Source organism: Giraffa tippelskirchi, chromosome 10 (genome assembly GCF_054371585.1).
Source record: "Giraffa tippelskirchi isolate mGirTip1 chromosome 10, T2T-mGirTip1v1.2.pri, whole genome shotgun sequence".
In the NCBI taxonomy this organism is placed as follows: Eukaryota; Metazoa; Chordata; class Mammalia; order Artiodactyla; family Giraffidae; genus Giraffa; species Giraffa tippelskirchi.
This window is the reverse complement of record NC_137284.1, coordinates 49,848,985-49,870,515: the sequence shown is the minus strand read 5'-3', so window position 1 is coordinate 49,870,515 and position 21,531 is coordinate 49,848,985. Positions and strand designations below refer to the sequence as shown.

At 37.0% G+C, this 21,531-nt stretch overlaps 1 pseudogene; it reads left to right on the top strand.

Annotated features, from left to right (window-relative positions):
• Positions 1-18,472: 18,472 nt before the first annotated feature.
• Positions 18,473-20,208, top strand: LOC145522452 (A-kinase anchor protein 8 pseudogene; annotated as a pseudogene).
• The last annotated feature ends 1,323 nt before the right edge of the window (positions 20,209-21,531 follow it).

Below are 21,531 nucleotides of genomic sequence, written 5' to 3'. Positions count from 1 at the left end.
TTCCCATCTCTTTCAGAATTTTCCACAGTTTCTTGTGATCCACACAGTCAAAAGCTTTGGCATAGTCAATAAAGCAGAAATAGATGTTTTTCTGGAACTCTCTTGCTTTTTTGATGATCCGGGGGATGTTGGCAATTTGATCTCTGGTTCCTCTGCCTTTTCTAAAACCAGCTTGAACATCTGGAAGTTCACAGTTCATGTATTGCTGAAGCCTGGCTTGGAGAATTTTAAGCACTGTTTTACTAACGTGTGAGATGAGTGCAATTGTGCGGTAGTTTGAGCATTCTTTGCCATTGCCTTTCTTTGGGATTGGAATGAAAACTGACCTTTTCCAGTCCTGTGGCCACTGCTGAGGTTTCCAGATTTGGTGGCATGTTGAGTGCAGCACTTTCACAGCATCATCTTTTAGGATTTGACTTAGCTGAACTAGAATTCCATCACCTCCACTAGCTTTGTTCGTAGTGATGCTTTCTAAGGCCCATTTGACTTCACATTCCAGAATGTCTGGCTCTAGGTGAGTGATCACATCATCGTGATTATCTGGGTCATGAAGATCTTTTTTGTACAGTTCTTCTGTGTATTCTTGCCACCTCTTCTTAATATCTTCTGCTTCTGTTAGGTCCATACCATTCCTGTCCTTTTTCAAGCCCATCTTTGCATGAAATGTTCCCTTGATATCTCTAATTTTCTTGAAGAGATCTCTAATCTTTCCCATTCTGTTGTTTTCCTCTATTTCTTTGCTTTTAATAAATTGAAATTGTCCTGAAATCTTGCTAAATATGTTTAGTCATTCTAGCAATTTTTGTGAGGGGAGGGATCTAGAGGGTTTTCTAGATATAGAATCATGTCATCTGCAAATAGAAATAATTTTACTTCTTTCTTTTGGCATGGATGATTTTGTTTTTCTTGTCAAATTGCTCAAGCTACAATTTTGAGCATATTCTGCTGAATAATGTTGTTAGTGGAAAACCATTTATTTTTTTCACTGTTGAGTATTATTAGATGTAGACTATTATGTTAAGGAAGTTTACTTCTATTTTGTTGAGTCACTTTTGTCATGAAACTGTGTTGAATTTTATCAAATGATTTTTCTCTATCAACTGGAATTAGCATGCTTTTTTCCCCCCTTCATTCTATTAATGTGGTGTATTACACTGACTGATTTGTTATGCTAAATCATTTTAGCATACTTTCATTTCCAGGAATGATTCACTTGGTCATGTTGTATAATCCTTTTAATATACAGCTGATTTTGGTTCACTGCTATTTTGTTGAGGAGCTCTGTATTAATATTGATGAAAGCTATAGGTCTGCACTTTTCTTTAGCTTTGGAATCAAGGTAATGTAAATCATTGAAAAGAAAAGCATATCCTTCTCTTATTTTTTTTAATCACAAAAAATGATACTTTTAACATTTTTTTTAATTTAATTTATTTATTTTACCTGGAGGCTAATTACTTTACAATATTGTAGTGGTTTTGCCATACATTGACATGAATCAGCCATGGGTGTACATGTGTTCCCCATCCTGAAACCCACTCCTACCTCTCTCCCCATCCCATACTTCTGGGTCATCCCAGTGCACAAGCCCTGAGCACCCTGTCTCATACATCGAACCTGGATGGATGATCTGTTTCACATATGATAATATATATGTTTCAGTGCTATTCTTTCAGATCATCCCACCCTTGCCTTCTCCCAGAGTCCAAAAGACTGTTGTATACATCTGTGTCTCTTTTGCTGTCTCATATATAGGGTTATCGTTACCATCTTTCCAAATTCTACATATATGCATTTGTATATTGTATTGGTGTTTTTCTTTCTGGCTTACTTCACTCTGTATAATAGGCTCCAGTTTCATCCACCTCATTAGAACTGATTCGAATGTATTCTTTTTAATGACTGAATAATATTCCGTTGTGTATATGTACCACAGCTTTCTTATCCATTTGTCTGCTGATTTACATCTAGATTGCTTCCGTGTCCTGCCTATTATAAACAGTGTTGCAATGAACATTGGGGTACACGTGTCACTTTCAGTTCTGGTTTCCTCAGTGTGTATACCCAGAAGTGGGTTTGCTGGGTCATATGGCAGTTCTATTTCCAGTTTTGTTTTGTTTTTTTTTTAAGATATCTCCACACTGTTCTCCATAGTGGCTGTACTAGTTTTCATTCTCACCCAAAGGGTAAGAGGGTTCCCTTTTCTCCACACCCTCTCCAGCATATATTGTTTGTAGACTTTTTGATAGCAGCCATTCTGACCGACATGATACGGTACCTCATTGTGGTTTTGATTTGCATTTCTCTGATGATGAGTGATGTTGAGCATCTTTTCATTTGTTTGTTAGCCATCTGTATGTCTTCTTTGGAGAAATGTCTGTTTAGCTCTTTGGCCTTTTTTTTAAATTATTATTATTAGTTTATTTTGTATTTTTTAACTTTACAATATTGCATTTGTTTTGACATGAATCCACCATGGGTGTACATGTTTTCCCCTTCCATAAAATCCCTCCCACCTCCCTCCCCATCCCTCTGGGTCATCCTGGTGCACCATCCCCGAGCACCCTGTATCATGCATTGAACCTGGACTGGCGATTCATTTCACATATGATAATTTACATGCTTCCATGTCATTCTCCTATATCATCCCACCCTCACCCTCTCCCATAGAATCCATAATACTGTTCTATTTATCTCTATCTCTTTTGATGTCTCGCATACAGAGTTATCTTTACTGACTGACTGAATACCATATATATGTGTTAGTATACTGTATTTGTGTTTTTCTTTCTGGCTTACTTCACTCTGTGTAATAGGCTCCAGTTTCATCCACCTCATTAGAACTGATTCGAATGTATTATTTTTAATGGCTGAGTAATGGCCCATTTTTTGATTGGGGCATTTATTTTTCTGGAATGGAGCTGCAGGAGTTCCTTGTATATTTTTGAGATTAATTATTTGTCAGTTGCTTCGCTTGCTATTATTTTCTCCTATTCTAAAGGCTGTCTTTTCACCTTGCTTATAGTTTCTTTCATTGTGCAAAGGCTTTTAAGTTTAATTAGGTCCCATTTGTTTATTTTTGCTTTTATTTCCATTACTCTGGGAGGTGGGTCATAGAGGATCCTGCTGTGATTTATGTCACAGAGTGTTTTGCCTATGTTTTCCTGTAGGAGTTTTATAGTTTTTGGTCTTTTGTTTAGATCTTTAATCCATCTTGAGTTTATTTTTGTGTATGGTGTTAGAAAGTGTTCTAGTTTCATTATTTTACCAGTGGTTGACCATTTTTCCCAGCACCACTTGTTAAAGACATTGTCTTTTCTCCATTGTATATTCTTGTCTCCTTTGTCAAAGATAAGGTGTCCATAGGTCATGGATTTATCTCTGCAGTTTCTATTTTGTTCCATTGATCTATATTTCTGTCTATGTGCCAGTACCAACTAACTTTATGACTGTAGCTATGTAGTATAACCTGAAGTCAAACAGGCTGATTCCTCTAGTTCCATTCTTCTTTCTCAAGATTGCTTTGAATATTCAAGATTTTTGTATTTCCATACAAATTGTGAAATTATTTTTTCTAGTTCTCTGAAAAGTACCATTGGTAGCTTGATAGGGATTGCATTGAATCTATAGATTGCTTTGGGTAGTAGACTCATTTTCACTATATTGATTCTCCCAGTCCATGAACATGGTATATTTCTCCATCTATTTGTGTCCTCTTTGATTTCTTTCATCAATATTTTGTAAGTTTCTATATGTAGGTCTTTTGTTTCTTTAGGTAGGTATATTCCAAACTATTTCATTATTTTTGTTGCAATGGTGAATGGAATTATTTCATTAATTTATCTTTCTGTTTTCTCATTGTTAGTGTATAGGAATGCAAGAGATTTCTCTGTGTTAATTTTATATCCTGCAACTTTACTATATTCATTGATTAGCTCTAGTAATTTTCTGGTGGGCTCTTTACGGTTTTCTATGTAGAGGATCATGTCATCTGCAAACAATGAGAGTTTTACTTCTTCTTTTCCAATCTGGATTCCTTTTATATCTTTTTCTGTTCTGATTGCTGTGGCAAAAACTTCGAAAACTATGTTGAATAGTAGTGGTGAGAGTGGGCACCCTTGTCTTTTTCCTGACTTTAGAGGAAATACTTTCAATTTTTCACCATTGAAGATAATGTTTGCTGTGGGTTTGTCATGTATAGCTTTAATTATGTTGATGTATGTTCCTTCTATTCCTGCTTTCTGGGGGGTTTTTAACATAAATGGATGTTGAATTTTCTCAAAGGCTTTCTATGTATCTATTAAGATAATCATATGGTTTTTTTATCTTTCAATTTGTTAATATGGTGTATCACACTGATTGATTTGTGGATATTGAAGAATCCTTGCTTCCCTGGGATAAAACCCACTTGGTCATGACGAGTGATTTTTTTAATATGTTGTTGAATTCTGTTTGCTAGAATTTTCTTAAGGATTTTTGCATCTATGTTCATCAGTGATATTGGCCTGTAGTTTCCTTTTTTTGTGGCATTTTTGTCTGGTTTTGGTATTAGGGTGATGGTGGCGTCATACAATGAGATTGGCAGTTTACCTTCCTCTGTAATTTTCTGGAAGATTTTGAGTAGGATGAATGTTAGCTCTTCTCTAAATTTTTGGTAGAATTTAGCTGTGAAGCCATCTGATCCTGAGCTTTCGTTTGCTAGAAGACTTCTGATTACAGTTTCAATTTCCATGCTTGTGATGGGTCTGTTAAAATTTTCTATTTCTTCCTGGTTCAGTTTTGAAAAATTATACTTTTCTAAGATTTTGTCCATTTCTTCCAAGTTGTCCATTTTATTGGCATGTATTTGCTGATAGTAGTCTCTTATGATACTTTGTATTTGTTGTCTGTTGTGATCTCTCCATTTTCATTTCTAATTTTGTTGATTTGATTCTTCTCCCTTTGTTTCTTGATAAGTCTGGCTAATGGTTTATCAATTTTATTTATCTTCTCAAAGAACCAGCCTTTAGCTTTGTTGATTTTTATTATTGTCTCTTTTGTTTCTTCTGCATTTATTTCTGTCCTAATTTTTAAGATTTCTTTCCTTCTACTAACCCTGGGGTTCTTCATTTCTTCCTGTTCTAGTTGCTTTAGGTGTAGGGTTAGGTTATTTATTTGACTTTTTTCTTTATCTTGAGTAAAGCCTGTATTGCTATGAACCTTCCCCTTAGCACTGCTTTTATAGTGTCCCATAGGTTTTGGGTTGTTGTGTTTTCATTTTCATTCGTTTCTATGCATATTTTTATTTCTTTTTTTAATTTCTTCTGTGATTTGTTGGTTATCAGAAGCATGTTGTCCAGCCTCCATATGTTGGAATGTTTAATAGTTTTTCTCCTGTAATTGACTTCTAATCTTACTGCATTATGGTCAGAAAAGATGCTTAGAATGATTTCAAGGATTTTTTGAATTTACTAAGGCTAGATTTATGGCCTAGGATGTGATCTATTCTGGAGAAGTTTCCTTGGGCACTTGAGAAAAAGGTGAAATTCATTTGGGGTGAAATTTCCTATAGATATCAGTTAGGTCTAACTGGTCCATTGTATCATTAAAAATTTGTGCTTCCTTGTTAATTTTCTGTTTAGTTGATCTATCCATAGGTGTGAGTGGGGTATTAAAGTCTCCCACTATTATTGTGTTATTGTTAATTTCCCCTTTCATACTTGTTAGTATTTGCCTTCCATATTGTACTCCTCCTATGTTGGGGACATATATATTTACAATTGTTATATCTTCTTCTTGGATTGATCCTTTGGTCATTATGTAGTGTCTTCCTTTGTTTCTTTTCACAGCCTTTATTTTAAAGTCTATTTTATCTGATATGCATATTGCTACTCCTGCTTTCTTTTGGTCTCTTTTTGCTTGGAATATCTTTTTCCAGCCCTTCACTTTCTGTCTATATGTGTCCCTTGTTTTGAGATGGGTCTCTTGTAGACAACATATATAGGGGTCTTGTTTTTGTATCCATTCAGCCGGGTTTTGTCTTTTGGTTGGGGCATTCACACCATTTACATTTAAGGTAATTACTAATAAGTATGATCCCACTGGGAGAAAGCAATGGCACCCCACTCCAGTACTCTTAACTGGGAAACCCCATGGATGGAGGAGCCTGGTCAGCTGCAGCCCATGAGGTCACGAAGAGTTGGACACGACTGAACGACTTGACTTTCACTTTTCACTTTCATGCACTGGAGGAGGAAATGGCAACCCACTCCAGTATTCTTGCCTGGAGAATCCCAAGGACAGAGGAGCCTGGTGTGCTGCCGTCTATGGGGTCGCACAGAGTCAGACACGACTGACACGACTTAGCAGCAGCAGCAGCAGCAGCAGCAGCATGATCCCATTGCCATTTACTTTGTTGTTTTGAGTTTGAGTTTGTACACCCTTTCTGTGTTTCCTGTCTAGAGAAGATCCTTTAGCATTTGTTGAAGAGCTGGTTTGGTGGTGCTGAATTCTCTGAGCTTTGGCTTATCTGTAAAGCTTTTTATTTCTTCTTTATATTTGAATGAGGTCCTTGCTGGGTACAGCAATCTGGGTTGTAGGTTTTTCTCTTTCATCACTTTAAGTATGTCCTGACATTCCCTTCTGATCTAAAGAGTTTCCGTTGAAAGATCAGCTATTATCCTTATGGGAATTCCCTTGTGTGTTATTTGTTGTTTTTCCCTTGCTGCTTTTAATATTTGTTCTTTGCATTTGATCTTTGTTAATTTGGTTAATATGTGTCTTGGGGTGTTTTGCCTTGGGTTTATCCTGTAGCTCAGACGGTAAAGCGCCTGCCTATGATGTGGGAGACCTGGGTTCGATCCCTGGGTCTGGAAGATCCCCTGGAGAAGGAGATGGCAACCCACTCCTGTATTGCCTGGAAAATCCTATGGACTGAGGATCCTAGTAGCTTACAGTCCATGGGGTCGCAAAGAGCCGGACACGACTGAGTGACTTCATTTGTCACTTTATCCTGTTTGAGACTCTGAGTTTCTTGGACTTGGGTGACTATTTCCTTACCCATTTTAGGGAAGTTTTCAACTATTATCTCCTCAAGTGTTTTCTCATGGCCTTTCTTTTTGTCTTCTTCTTCTGGGACTCCTATGATACAAACGTCGGGACATTTAACATTGTCCTAGAAGTATCTGAGGTTTTCCTCATTTCTTTTAATTCTTTTTTCTGCCTCCCTGTCTCCTGCAGGGGATGGACTGGTCTGCAGCCTGCTAACTCTCCTCTGGTACTTGCTCAGTCCTTTGTTCTGTGAGCGGACCTGGCAGTGCCTTAGGTTAGGGATAGTTCTCTCTCTCTCTTTTTTCTCTCTCTCTGGCTATCCCACAGTTTGGGTTTCTATCTCAAGTTAGTTGCCTCAGATTGCCCTCAGGGCATTCAGGCCTGGTCTTTACCTTAAGCAATGCAGCCTGCACCTCCCTGTTCAGCCCCTGCTTACTGGTAGGGGATGAGAGCACTGAGAATTGCTGTTAGGCACGTAATCTTTGGAGTTTATTTATTTTTCCTCCAGGTTATGTTGCCCTCTGAGATTCCAAAACTCCCCACAGACCCACTGGTGAGAATGTTTCCTGGTGTTTGAAAACTTCTCTTTTTTTAAGACTCTACTCCCAGGACCAATCTCTGTCCCTACCTCTTTTGTCTCTTTATCTTTTATATTTTGTCCTACCTCCTTTTGAAGGCAATGGGCTGCCTTTCTGGGTGCCTGATGTCCTCTGCCAGCATTCAGAAGTTGTTGTGTGGAATTTACTTCGCATTCAAATGCTCTTTCGATGAATTTGTGGGGAAGAAAGTGATCTCCTCATCCTATTCCTCAGCCATCTAGGACCACCCCTGAGATTTCTTTAAATATCTGATAAAAGTTGGCATTGGAGAGATTGATTAAGAATTTTTCTTTGTTGAGAAGTATCTGATTAGCAAATTAATCTCTTACTAGTACAGGTCTGGGGACTCAGATGGTAAAGAATCTGCCTGCAATGCAAGAGACCCAGGTTCAGTCCCTGGGTTAGGAAGATCCTCCCAAGAAGGAAATGGCAACCCACTCCAGTATTCCTGCCTGGAGAATCCCTTGGGCAGAGAAGCTTGGCAGGCTACAGTCCATGGGCTCACAGAGTCAGACACAACTGAAAGACTAACACTTTCAGTACATGTCTATTCAGATTCTATTTCTTCATGACTTAGTTTTGCAAGGTAGGAATTTGTCCATTTCATCTAACTTATCTAATTTTTTGGTGTTCATAGTACTAACTTGGGTTTCCCTGGTAGCTCAGTTAGTAAAGAATCTTCCTGAAATACAGGAGACTCTGGCTCAATTCCAGAGTCAGGCAGATGTGCTGGAGAATGGATCGGCTACCCACTCCAGTATTCTCTGGCTTCCCTCGTGGCTCAGCTGGTAAAGAATTTGCCTGCAATGTGGGAGACCCAGATTTGATCCCTGGGTTGGGAAGATCCTCTGAAGAAGGGAAAGGCTACCCACTCCAATATTCTGGCCTGGAGAATTCCATGGACTGCATAGTCCATGGGGTCACAAAGAATCGGACATGACTGAGTGACTTTTATTTTCATAATACTCACTTATACTTCATTTCTATAAGAATGGTAGGAATATCCTTTCTTTCAATTCTGATTTTACAAATTAAAATCATCTGGTTTTTCTTAGTGAATAGAGCTAAAGACCTGTCAATGTATTTTGTTGTTGTTGTTTGTTTGTTTTTCATCCTCTTGAAAGCCAGGTTTTGGTTTTCTTGATTTTTACCTATAGATTTTGCATTCTATTTTTAATTATCTTTTATTTACTTTCTCATCTTTCTCTTTGATTTAGGTTTCTTTTTTTTCTAGTTCTTTAAAGTGTAAAGTTTGTTGTTAATACACTTTTCTCTCTTTCAATATAAGTGTTAATGAATTTTCCTCAGCACTGTATTACTGCATAAGACTTGGTGGGCTTCTCTGGTAGCTCAGACAATAAAGAATCTGTTTATAATTTAGGAGACTTGGGTTTAATCCCTGGGTCAGAAAGATATCCTGGAGAAGGGAATGGCAGCCCACTCCAGTATTCTTGCTTGGAAAATCCCATGGCCAGAGGAGCCTGGTGGGCTACAGTCCATGGGGTAACAGAGTCAGACATGACTGAGCAACTAGCACACACACACATAAGACTTGGTATGTTGCACTTTCTTTGTTATTTCTTTAAATATGTTTTTTTTAATCCCTTGTGATTAAATCATTCCACTAACTGATTGTTGAGTGTGTCAATTAACTTTCATTATTTTGTTCTGATTTTCCAATTTCCCTTCTGCTGTATATTTATAGTTTTATTTCACTGTGATTGCAAAAATAGGTTTCCCTTGTGGCTCAGGCAGTAAAGAATCTGCCTGCAATGCGGAAGACCTGGGTTCAGTCCCTGGTTTTGGAAGACTCCCTGGAGAAGGGAAAAGCTATCCACTCCAGTATTTTGGTCTGGAGAATTCCATGGACCATATAGTCCATGAGGTCACAAAAAGTTGGACAAGACTGAATGACTTTCACTGTCATTGTCACAAAAAAAAATAGTTGGTATGATTTCAGTCTTTCTAAATTTTTAAGATTTGTTTTGTGACTTAGTATATAGACTATCCCAAATGTTCCACTTGAGGAAATGGCATATTATGCTATTTTGGGTGGAGTGTTCTGTAAATATCTGTTGGGTCTAGTTAATCGTTACAGTTTTCAAGTTCTTCATTTGCTCATTGATCTTCTGTCCATTCAATTTCTTTATTGAAAGTGAACAATTAAAGTCTTCAATTATTATTTGTCCTTTAAATTTTTCCAATGTTTGCCTTACATTATTGTGGAGCTCTGATGTTTGGTACATATGTAAAATTACTATATCTACTGAGTGGATTGATGCTTCTATCAATATTCAATGTCCTTCTTCATCTCTTGTAGAAGTTTTGAGTTAGTCTATTTGATTTATTATAAGAAAACCACCCAGTTCTCTTTTGATTACCATTTACATGAAATATATTCTTCTAATGTTCCACTTTAAGCTTATGCATGTGTTTAGATCTGAAGTTAGTCTCTTGTAAATCCATATACCTAGGTATTTTTTAAAAAATTCATTTTACCAAATTATGCCTTTTGATTAAGAACTCCAATTCATTAATATGTAAGGTAATTTCTGGTAGAAAAAAACTTAATTTTGCCTCCCATTATTTGTTTTCTGTATGTGTTATACCTTGAGAAACCTGTATGCAGGTCAGGAAGCAACCGTTAAAACTGGACATGGAACAACAGACTGGTTCCAAATAGGAAAAGGAGTACGTCAAGGCTGTATATTGTCGCCCTGCTTATTTAACTTATATGCAGAGTACATCATGAAAAACGCTGGACTGGAAGAAACACAAGCTGGAATCAAGATTGCTGGGAGAAATATCAATAACCTCAGACATGCAGATGACACCACCTTTATGGCAGAAAGTGAAGAAGAACTAAAGAGCCTCTTGATGAAGATGAAAGAGGAGAGTGAAAAAGTTGGCTTAAAGCTCAACATTCAGAAAACTTAAGATCATGGCATCTGGTCACATCACTTCATGGGAAATAGATGGGTAAACAGTAGAAACAGTTTCAGGCTTTATTTTTTTGGGCTCCAAAATCACTACAGATGGTGATCGAAGCCATGAAATTAAAAGATGCTTACTCTTTGGAAGGGAAGTTATGACCAACCTAGATAGCATATTTAAAAGCAGAGACATTACTTTGCCAACAAAGGTCCGTCTAGTCAAGGTTATTGTTTTTCCAGCAGTCATGTATGGATGTGAGAGTTGGACGGTGAAGAAAGCTGAGCACCGAAGAATTGATGCTTTTGATCTCTGGTGTTGGAGAAACCTCTTGAGAGTCCCTTGGACTGCAGGAGGATCTACCCAGTCCATCCTAAAGGTGATCAGTCCTGGGTGTTCATTGGAAGGACTGTAGGCCTGGCGTGCTGCGATCTATGAAGTTGCAAAGAGTCGGACACGACTGTGCTACTGAACTGAACTGAACTGAATCTGAAAATTATAAGAAAAAAAAAATATTAGCAGTCTTACAGACTCATACGAAACCATAAAGCACAATTACTTACACAGAATGGGAGTTTCAGGGAAGATAAAGAGGTAGGATAGAAAGAATATCTAAAGAAATATTATTTTCCAAATTAAGGAAAAACACTAACTTATCCATCCAAGAAACTCAAAATATCCGAAGCATAAACTTAGAGACTCAGGACTAGAAACGTTATAATGAAACTATTTAGAGCTAAAGACAAAAAAAAAAAAAATTAAGTAAAAGATAAAATCAGCATGTCATGTACAAGAGACATTCAGTAAATCTAACAGTTGAATTATATAATCTATTGTCATGGAGAACTAAAGTTAGTGGGAAGATAAATTCAAACTGCCAAAATTAAGGACAATTAACAGAGAATGTTATACCTACTAAAATGATCCTTCAAAAATGAAGGTAAATGTAAAGTAATTAGCCCCCAACTAAAATAAATAAATTTATTAAAAAAATAAATAAATAAATAAATAAATGGAATCTAAAAAAAAAAAAAAAAATGAAGGTAAATGAAAGCATTCTCATAAAAACATTAATTGAAAGAATGAATTTCTAGCAGACATGCCATGCAAGAAAAAACTAGGAATAAAACCACCATATGACCCTGAAATCCCACTCCTGGGGCTATACTCTGATGAAACCAAAATTGAAAAAGACACACGTATCCCAATGTTCACTGAAGCACTATTTACAATAGCTAGAACATGGAAGCCGCCTAGATGTCCATCAACAGATGAATGGACAAAGAATTATGATACATATACACAATAGAATGTTACTCAGCCATAAAAAGGAACATATCAGAGTCAGTTCTAATGAGTTGGATGAACCTACAGCCTACTATACAGAGTGAAGTAACTCAGAAAAAGAAAGATAAATATAGTATATTAACACGTATATATGGAATCTAGAAGGATGGTACTGATGAATTTGCAAGCCAGCAATGGAGAGACAGACATAGAGAAATGACTTATGGACATGGGGAGAGGGAAGGGGAGGGTAATATGTATGGAGAGAGTAACATGGAACCTTACACCACCATATATAAAATAGATAGCCAATGGGAATTTGCTGTATGTCTCAGGGAACTCAAACAGGGGCTCAGTATCAACCTAGAGGGGTGGGATGGGGAGGGAGATGGGAGGGAGATTCAAGAGGGAGGGAACATATGTATACTTATGGCTAATTCATATTGATTTTTGACACAAAACAACAAAATTCTGTAAAGCAATTATCCTTCAATTAAAAAATAAATAAATTTTTTAAAAAAGAAGAAATACTGAAAATAGTTTTTCGTTTTAAGTGAAAGTATAGTAGACAGAAATTAAAATCACACAGAACAATAAAGATCACTAGTAAGCACAGTTATGTTGCTGTCTTTGTAGTTGTTCAGTCTCTAAGTTGTGTCTGACTCTTTGCCACCCCATAAACTGCAGCATGCCAGGCTTGTCTGTCCATCACTATTTCCCTGAGTTTCCACAGACTCATGTCCATTGAGTCAGTGACGCCATCCAACTATCTCTGTTACCCCCTTTTCCTGCTCTCAATTTTTCCCAGCATCAGGGTCTTTTATGTAGTTAAGGATAAAAGACAGTGTAAGTGTGTATTTACTTGTAATTATTTCCTTTTATCCAGTTTTTTTCTTTTTCTTTGCTATACAGTCCTTGTTGGTTATCCATTTTAAACATAGCCGTGTGGACATATCCATCTTGAACTCCACCACAATTCCTTCCTCCTATCCCTACCCTCAGCAACCGTATGTTCATCTTGCAAGTCTGTGAGTCTTTCTCTGCTTTGTAAGTAAGTTCATTTGTATCATGTTTCTAGATTCACATATAAGAGATGCCGTACAATATTTCTCCTTTTCTGTCTGACTTACTTCACTCAGTATGACAATCTTTAGGTCTATCATGTTGTTGCAAGTGGCATCATTTCATTCTTTTTGATAACTAAATAATATTACATTGTATATATGTACCACAGAGGCATAAAGCAGTAATGATATTGAGATGATGAGCTTATGATAATACAAAGGTATAACTTAAATGAAACTAATGCCACAAAGGAAAGAGGTAGGCTAGTAACTACGATAGTGAAGGAAGATCTATATACTTTTGAAACAAAGTTGGTAAAAATCGAACTATACTGGTTTAGTTTAAGATATTAATCTTAATCCCCACGGCAACCACTAAGAAATTATGCAAGAAAATATAGAAAATGAAGCAAAAAAAAAAGAAGCAATTAAAATTGCACAATAGAAAGTGTTTAACAGAAAAGCAGGAAGTGGTGAGAGAGAAGTCAATAAAAGACATAGAAGAACAGAAGTCAATAAAATATATTTTTAAATAAAACATAAATAGTAAATGATAAACACAAGTCCTCCCTTATTAATTACATGAAATGCAAATTTATTAAACCACAATAAGATACTATTTTATATCCACCAGTTGGGTATAATCAAAACAGATAAAGAAAGAAAAATAATATGTGTTGGTAAAGATGTGGAGAAATTAGAACCCACATACATTGCTGATGGAAATGTAAAATACTATAGCCACCATGGAATACAATTTATAGGATTCCTAAAAGAGTTCCATTGAATTACTACATGATACAGCAATTACACTTAAATTATCTAAAAACATATGTTCAAACAAACTTGTATATGAGTGTTCATAATATTGTTACTTACAATAGTTGAAACGGAAAATAACCAGAGGTCTATCATCTGATGAATAAATAAATAAATGTGGTGTATCTGTACAATGAAATATTTTTCAGAGATGAAAAATGAATAATATACTAATATGTGGTACAGCATGAATAAACCTACAAAATATGCTAAGTGAAAAAGCAAACAATAAAATCCTTGTATTATTAATAAGGTCCCATTGACACAAAATATCCAGCATACACAAATCAAAAGAAACAGAAAGCAAATTTGTGACTGGCAAATACTATGGGAAGAATAAATGGTGAGTGACTATCTAATGGGCATGGGGTTGTGTGTTTGTGTGTACTAAAAATATTCTAGAACTAGATACTCATAAAGATTCCATAGCTTTGTTAATTTACTAAATGCAACTGGAATATGCATTTTAAAAAAATAAATTTTATAACTTTTTTATAACAATAAAAATAATATAGATAGATTAAAAACTCCAACCAAAAGACAGAGATTTTCAGAATGTATTAAACAACATAATGCAACTATATGCCTTTTAAAGAAAAAACATTTAAAATTCAAAGCCACAAATGGAGTTTATATTAAAAGAATGAATAAAATATACTATGCAAAAGCATTCAAAAAAATTAGTATAACCATTAGTATGGTTAAACTAATATCAGACAGTAGAGTTTAAGTCAAATGTTACCAACAAGAAAGAGGCACATTTTATAATGATAAAAGTTATCAACCCATCAAGGAGACACAAGAAGTATAAACATAATGCACCTAAAAATAGAGCCCTAAAATACATCAAGCAAAAGCAGACAAAGTTGAAAGGAGAAACAGGCAATAAAGGTATAATTCTTGGATACATTTTAACTAACATTCAATAATGGATAGAAAAAATAAGTATAATACCAACAGATTTGTTAATACTGAACGACAAGCAACAATAAAGTAATTAGACCTAAGTGATATCCAGAAACACTCATTCAAGAACAATGGATAATACATTCTTCACAAGCACACATAAAACATTCCTTGGATAAACTACACGTAAGGCCATTAAATATGTGGGCTTCCCTGATAGCTCAGTTGGTAAAGAATCCACCTGCAATGCATGAGACCCCGGTTAAATTACTGGGTCAGGAAGATCCACTGGAGAAGGGATAGGCTACCCACTCCAGTATTCTTGGCTTTCCCTTGTGGCTCAGCTGGTAAGAATCCACCTGCAATGTGGGAGACCTGGGTTCCATCTTTGGGTTATGAAGACCCCCTGGAGAAGGGAAAGGCTGCCCACTCCAGTATTCTGGCCTGGAGAATTTCATGGAATGTATAGTCCATGGGGCCGCAAAGAGTCTGACATGACTGAGCAACTTTGACTTTCACGTCTTTCAGTAACTATGTACCCATAACATATTTAAGAATGTATAAACCAATGATGATTTAAAATGAAAGAAAACTGAACTTCAAGAAGATGAAATTATGTAAAGTATATATCTTTTCTCACTGCAATGAAGTTAAAAAAAATGAATTTAGGAGATTAAAAAATATGTAAAAATGAACAAACACATTTATAAATATCCAGAGAGTAAAACTGAAGGTCACAAGAGAATATTGAAAATATTTGATACAATTGAAAACAAAAATATATCATATAAAATTTTGGCTATACAACAAAATTAGTGCTTAGAGGAAAATGACTACCTTGAAAATTTGTTGTTGTTCAATTGCTAAGTTGTGTCTGACTCTTTGTGACCCCATGAACTGCAGCATGCCACACTTCCCTGCCCTTCACTATCAAATAAAAAGCTTGTTTTCCACCTAACTTTCCACCTTAATGAACCAGTAAGAGAAGAGCAACTTAGTTCTCCTCAAAAAGTAGAAGAAATGGATATAACATGACAGGAGAAGAAATCAGTGAAGTATACAACAGGAAAATGATAAAAATCAGTGAACCCAACTGTAAATTCTTTGAAATTATTAACAAATCCACAAGTTTTAGCTAGACTGATCTATAAAGAGAGAGAGAGGTACAGCTTTAAAATCAAGACGCATGAAAGAGGAGATATTCCTATTAACTTTTCAGAAATTTAAAAAAATAATTATAAGAGAGTATTATGAGTAGTTTGACATCAACAAGTTAAACAACCTATAAAATGGATAAATTTTTATAAGGATGCAAACTACCTAAAGTGACTCAAGAAATAGAGAATCAGAATAGACATACAACAAGAAAAGATAACTATTAGTAAGTTTAAAATTAATAGGTGTGATTGTGTGGTGCTGGAGAAGACTCTGGATAGTTCCTTGGTCAACAAGGAGATCAAACCAGTCAATGTTAAAGGAAATCAACCCTGAATACTCATTGGGAGGACTGATGTTGAAGCTCAGCTTCAAGCTCCAATACTTTAGCCAACTGATTCGAAGAGCTGACTCATTCAAAAAGACCCTGATGCTGGGAAACATTGAGGGCAAGAGGAAAAGAGAGTGACAGAGGGTGAGAAGTTTAGATGGCATTACTGACTCAATAAACATGAGTTTGAGCAAACTCAGGGAGATAGTGAAGGAAGTCTGGCATGCTGTTAATTCATGGAGTCACAAAGAGTTAGACATGACTTAGTTATTGAAAAACAATGTTAAAATACCCCCAAAGTAAAACTAAACCCACATTTATTAATTGGTGAATTTTATCAAATATTCAATTAATAAATTAGCACTAATCTTTCAGAAACTATTTCCCAAATAGGAGTTGAGTGAATATTTCCCAGTTTACTCTATTAAACCCATGTTCCCCTAACACAAAAAATCACAAAAACTATACTGAAAGTTACACAAAGAGAAACAGACCATCTGAATATCCCTATATACTGAATAAACTAAATCACTAATTAATAACTTCTCAAACAGAAAATGTCAGCCCAGATGAGTTAATGTAAATTTTACTAAACATTTAAGGGGAAACTTATACCAAATTTTAAAATCCCTCCCTGAAAATAGAAGCAGAGGAAACACTTCATAACTCATTCAATAGTGCCAGCTTTACACTAGTAATGGAAACTTAGCAAAGATATTACAAGAAAAAAAATATATATGTAAATCAATATGTCACATGAACACAGAAAACACTCAAAAATATAGGTAAATCAAATCCAACAATCCATGTAAAGTATTATACAACATATTCAAGGTAAATTTGTTCAACATTGACGGATCAATCACACATTCTATTTTTTAACTGACTAAAGAAGAAAAATCAAACAATCATATCAACAGGTTGATATAAATGTAGAAAAAAAATTGGCAAAATAAACTCCAAGTGATTTTTAAAACTCTCAATAAACTAGGAAGGGAGAATTCCCTCAACTTGAACAATGATATTTACAAAAAAACAACAACCAGTGTTGAGAAACTGAATGATTCTTCCTGAAGACTGGAATAAGGCAAGGATGTCACATTAAAAAATCACACTGGGGATTATAGGTAGTTTATTAAACAAGAAAACACAATAAAATCTACATGGGAAAGTAAAATCAAATCATCTTTTTTTTTTCCTTCACAGATGATATGTAGAAAATTCCAAAGAATAAATCAGAAAAAAACTCTTGTAAATATTAGGCAAATAAGGTTGAAAAATTCAAGGTTAGTACACAAGAGTCAGCTGCTTTTAAATATACCAGCAAAGAACTCCACAGATCACGCAGCTCAATATCAAACAAACAAACCCCACAAACAACCCAATCAAAACACAGAATACCAAAATTTAGTTTTTCTCCAAATAAGATATACAGACAGCTAAGGCACAAGGAAAGGCATCTAATATCAATCATTATTGAAAGAGAAATGAAAATCAAAACTACAAGAAGGTGTCACCTCACACCAGTCAGAATGGCTATTATCAAAAAAAAAAAATCTACAAATAACAAGTGCAGGAGAGGGTGTGAAGAAAATGGAACTCTCCTATACTCTTGGGCTTCCTTAGTGGCTCAGATGGTAAAGAATCCACCTGCAATGTGGGAGATCTTGGTTCCATCCCTGGGTTGGGAAGATCCCCTAGAGAAGGCAATGGGTACCCACTCCAGTATTCTTGCCCGGAGAACTCCAGGGACAGAGGAGCCTGGCAGGCTACAGTCCATGGAGTCACAAAGAGTCAGTCACAGCTGATCAACTTTCACTTTCACACTTTTGGTGAGGAAGTAAATTGGTCAGCTACTATAGATAGCAGTATGGAGGTTGTTTAAAATCTAAAAGTACAGTAAAAATTATAATTTTAAATAAAAACACAATACCATCCATATTAGCACCAAATTTAAAATTAAATACTTAAATATAATATAAAATATATTTATAGGATTCATTTGCATAAAATTGCAAAGTTTTAACTAAGAACTCAAATGATATCTAAATCAAAGGGAAGGCAGTAATATAGGCTCATGAAATGGGAGATTCAACTCTTGTCAACTTAATCTAAAGATTGAAAGCAATTTAAAATAAAATCCTAACCAGCTATTTTGTAGATACAAACTAATTCTAAAAATGTACATGAAACAACAAATGTCCTAGATCAGCCAACAAACCAGTGAACAACAACAGAGTTGTATACCCTAGTTTTAGACTTTCTATAAAACTACAGTAGTGAGCACAGAAAAGTCACCATGAAAGAATAGTGACAGAAGACATGGATCAGGGCTATGGAGGTTATGGGGCATGGAGTGCTGGACCTACCAACACCCAGGGTACATATGGAACTGGTGTGGCCAGTTGGCAAGCTCCTTTAGCTTCCAGTCATTTGAATCCTATGATTCCAGGCCTTGCCTGCCTGAGCACAATCCCTACCGCCCCAGCTACAGCTACGACTATGGCTTTGACCTGGGGCCTGACCGCAACGGTGGCTTTGGTGGTCAGTACAGTGACTGCCGGGACCCAACCCGTGACCGGGGCTCCCTCGATGGCTTCCTGTGGGGCCGCAGCCAGGGCCGCTTCCAGGACCGGAGCAACCCCAGCACGTTTATGCGCGGTGATCCCTTCATGCCACCTGCAGCCTCCTCTGAGCCTCTTTCTACTCCGTGGACAGAGATGAACTATGTAGGTGGGCGGGGCCTTGGAGGCCCCTCCCCCAGCAGGCCCCCGCCTTCCCTCTTCTCCCAGTCCATGGCCCATGACTTTGGCATGATGGGCATGCAGGGGGCAGGTGGTTATGACAACTCTGTGCCATATGGATGTGGCCGGTCACAGACCCGGATAAGAGATCAGCCTCGTTGGAGAGGGTTCAATCGCTGTGGCCCAGAAAACTTGGGTAGGAAACGGAAGCAGCTGCAGATTTACGACAAGCCTGACACCAAACAAGCTCGAGCTGACAGCAAAGGAGATTTTTCTGAAAACGATGACGGAGCTGGTGACTTCAGGTCAGGAGATGAAGAATTCAGGGGTGAGGACGAATTCTTTGACCCCGGGAGGCAGAGAGGAGAGAAGGACGACGAGGACGATGAAGTGAAGAAGAGAAGGGAAAAGCAGAGGAGGAGAGACAGGATGCAGGACCGAGCAGCTGACAGGATTCAGTTTGCCTGTTCCGTGTGCAAGTTCCGTAGCTTTGAAGATGAAGAAATCCAGGAGCATTTGCAAAGCAAGTTTCACAAAGAGACACTGCGCTTTATAAGTACCAAGCTGCCTGACAAGACGGTGGAATTCCTCCAGGAATACATTATAAACAGGAATAAGAAAATTGAGAAGCGGCGTCAGGAACTGATGGAGAAGGAAAGTACAAAACCAAAACCAGATCCTTCAAAGGGATTGGCCAGGAGCACTTCTTCAAGAAAATAGAGGCTGCTCACTGCCTGGCTTGTGACATGCTGATCCCGGCGCAGCCCCAGCTCCTCCAGCGGCACCTGCACTCTGTCAACCACAATCACAACCGCCGGTTGGCTGCTGAACGGTTCAAGAAAACAAGTCTCCATGGGGCTAAGAGTGTTTTGAACAACAGACATATAGTGAAGATGCTGGAAAAATACCTCAAGGGTGAAGACCCTTTCACCAATGAAGCTGGTGATGCAGAAATAGAAGGAGATGAGAATTTAGGAGGTGAGGATACACCTGAGGAGGTAGTGGCCCAGGTCTTAGCTGAGGTGATTACGGCAGCAGTGAGGGCAGTAGATGGAGAAGAAGCACCTGCTCCAGAAAGTGGCGAAATGCTGGCCAAACAGGAAGACCCTGTGGACACAGCTGACGCCACTAGTGGTCCCCACCCCGAAGCAGAGACACCCTGCAGAACGGCACCTGAGAAGGGCAACACTGAAGCAGAAGCTGGAGGTGAAGCTGCTGAGGCTGGAATCGAAGTGGAAGCCATGTCAGCAGAGTCAGAAAGCACCTTGACAGTCACAGCTGCTGCAGAAGCCACAGTGGAACAGACTGACGCAGAGTCCAAAGATGCTATTCCCACAGAATGATCCTCCTTTCCCTGTTTCAAGGGATATGTTATATAATGCATTATTCTCTCTTCTTTGGTTTGTAAGTAGTACTAGGATATGTGATACTGGAATATTATTTTGGCAAAGAGACTCAGCCATTTCCTTCAGAAAAGGGTACCTCACAGGCTTGTCTCACAGAGTCGTGTGGCTTTCTGCCTTGGTGTGAAGGCTGCAAAAGTTGTACATTCCCCCAAGTGGCTGTGACATCTCTTTACACTGTAGTTGGAATGATAAAAGTTGGATAATTAGACTTTGCTGATACTTTGCTTGTTACATACAGCCGCTGGCTGAATGCATCCCTTTTTATTATTTTTTGGTCTGGGAGCAGTTCAATACTAGGATGTATCTTGCTTTATAAAGCTTTTATTGTTTTTTTTAAAGTTTCCAGAATTTACTTTGGCTTCGGTTTTTGATCCCAGCTTTTGTGGTACACTGTGTGGCATGTGGTCCTCCTTCACAAGAGGTAGCAGGATCTTGTTAACATGTGATTTGATTCTGTCACATCAGTGAATTCTCAAAGGCCTGAAGAATCTTACACGTGAACCATTGGAAGCACACCTACGGACCCTCAAGAATGAGGATATTTTGCCTAGGGCATTGTTTCCCCATCTTTAGTCCTTGGTGAATCACCTTTGCAATGTTTTACCTCATTTGTGTCCCACCTCTGCATTACTTCAGGGTTTCTTGTTTTTCTTTAAATTGAGTTACTTTTACTTAAATATATTTAAAAAGAAAATTTGATGTCTTGTGAATGGAAAATCAATATAAATTGCCATAGACAGAGATTTTCTGTGGAAAATCAAATAAACATTATATTTGAGATAAAAAAAAAAATAGTAACAAAAATCTATGGAACAGAACAGAGAGCCTGGAAATAGAATCACACGATTAAACTGATATGTGACGAATGTGCAAAATCAAGTAATTAAAGAATGATATTTCAAAACATAGTGCTAAGACAATTGGAATTTCATCTGCAAAAGAATATATAAATGGACCTAGATGCATTCCTTATACCTTTCACAAAAATTAACTGAAAATGGATCATTCAAGTAAATATAAAATGCAAAAATATAAAACTTCTAGAGGAAACATCAGAAAATATTTGAGACTTTGGGTTGGGTAATTAATGTTATAAAAAAACACTAAAGCACTATTAATGACAGAAGGAATTTGTAAATTATTTATCAAAATGAAATTCTTCTGAATTTTCTACACTGAAAAAGAGACAAGTGGATGAAAAAATAAGCAACTGGACTGAAATTATTTGCAAAATACATATGTGATAAAGCATGATGATAC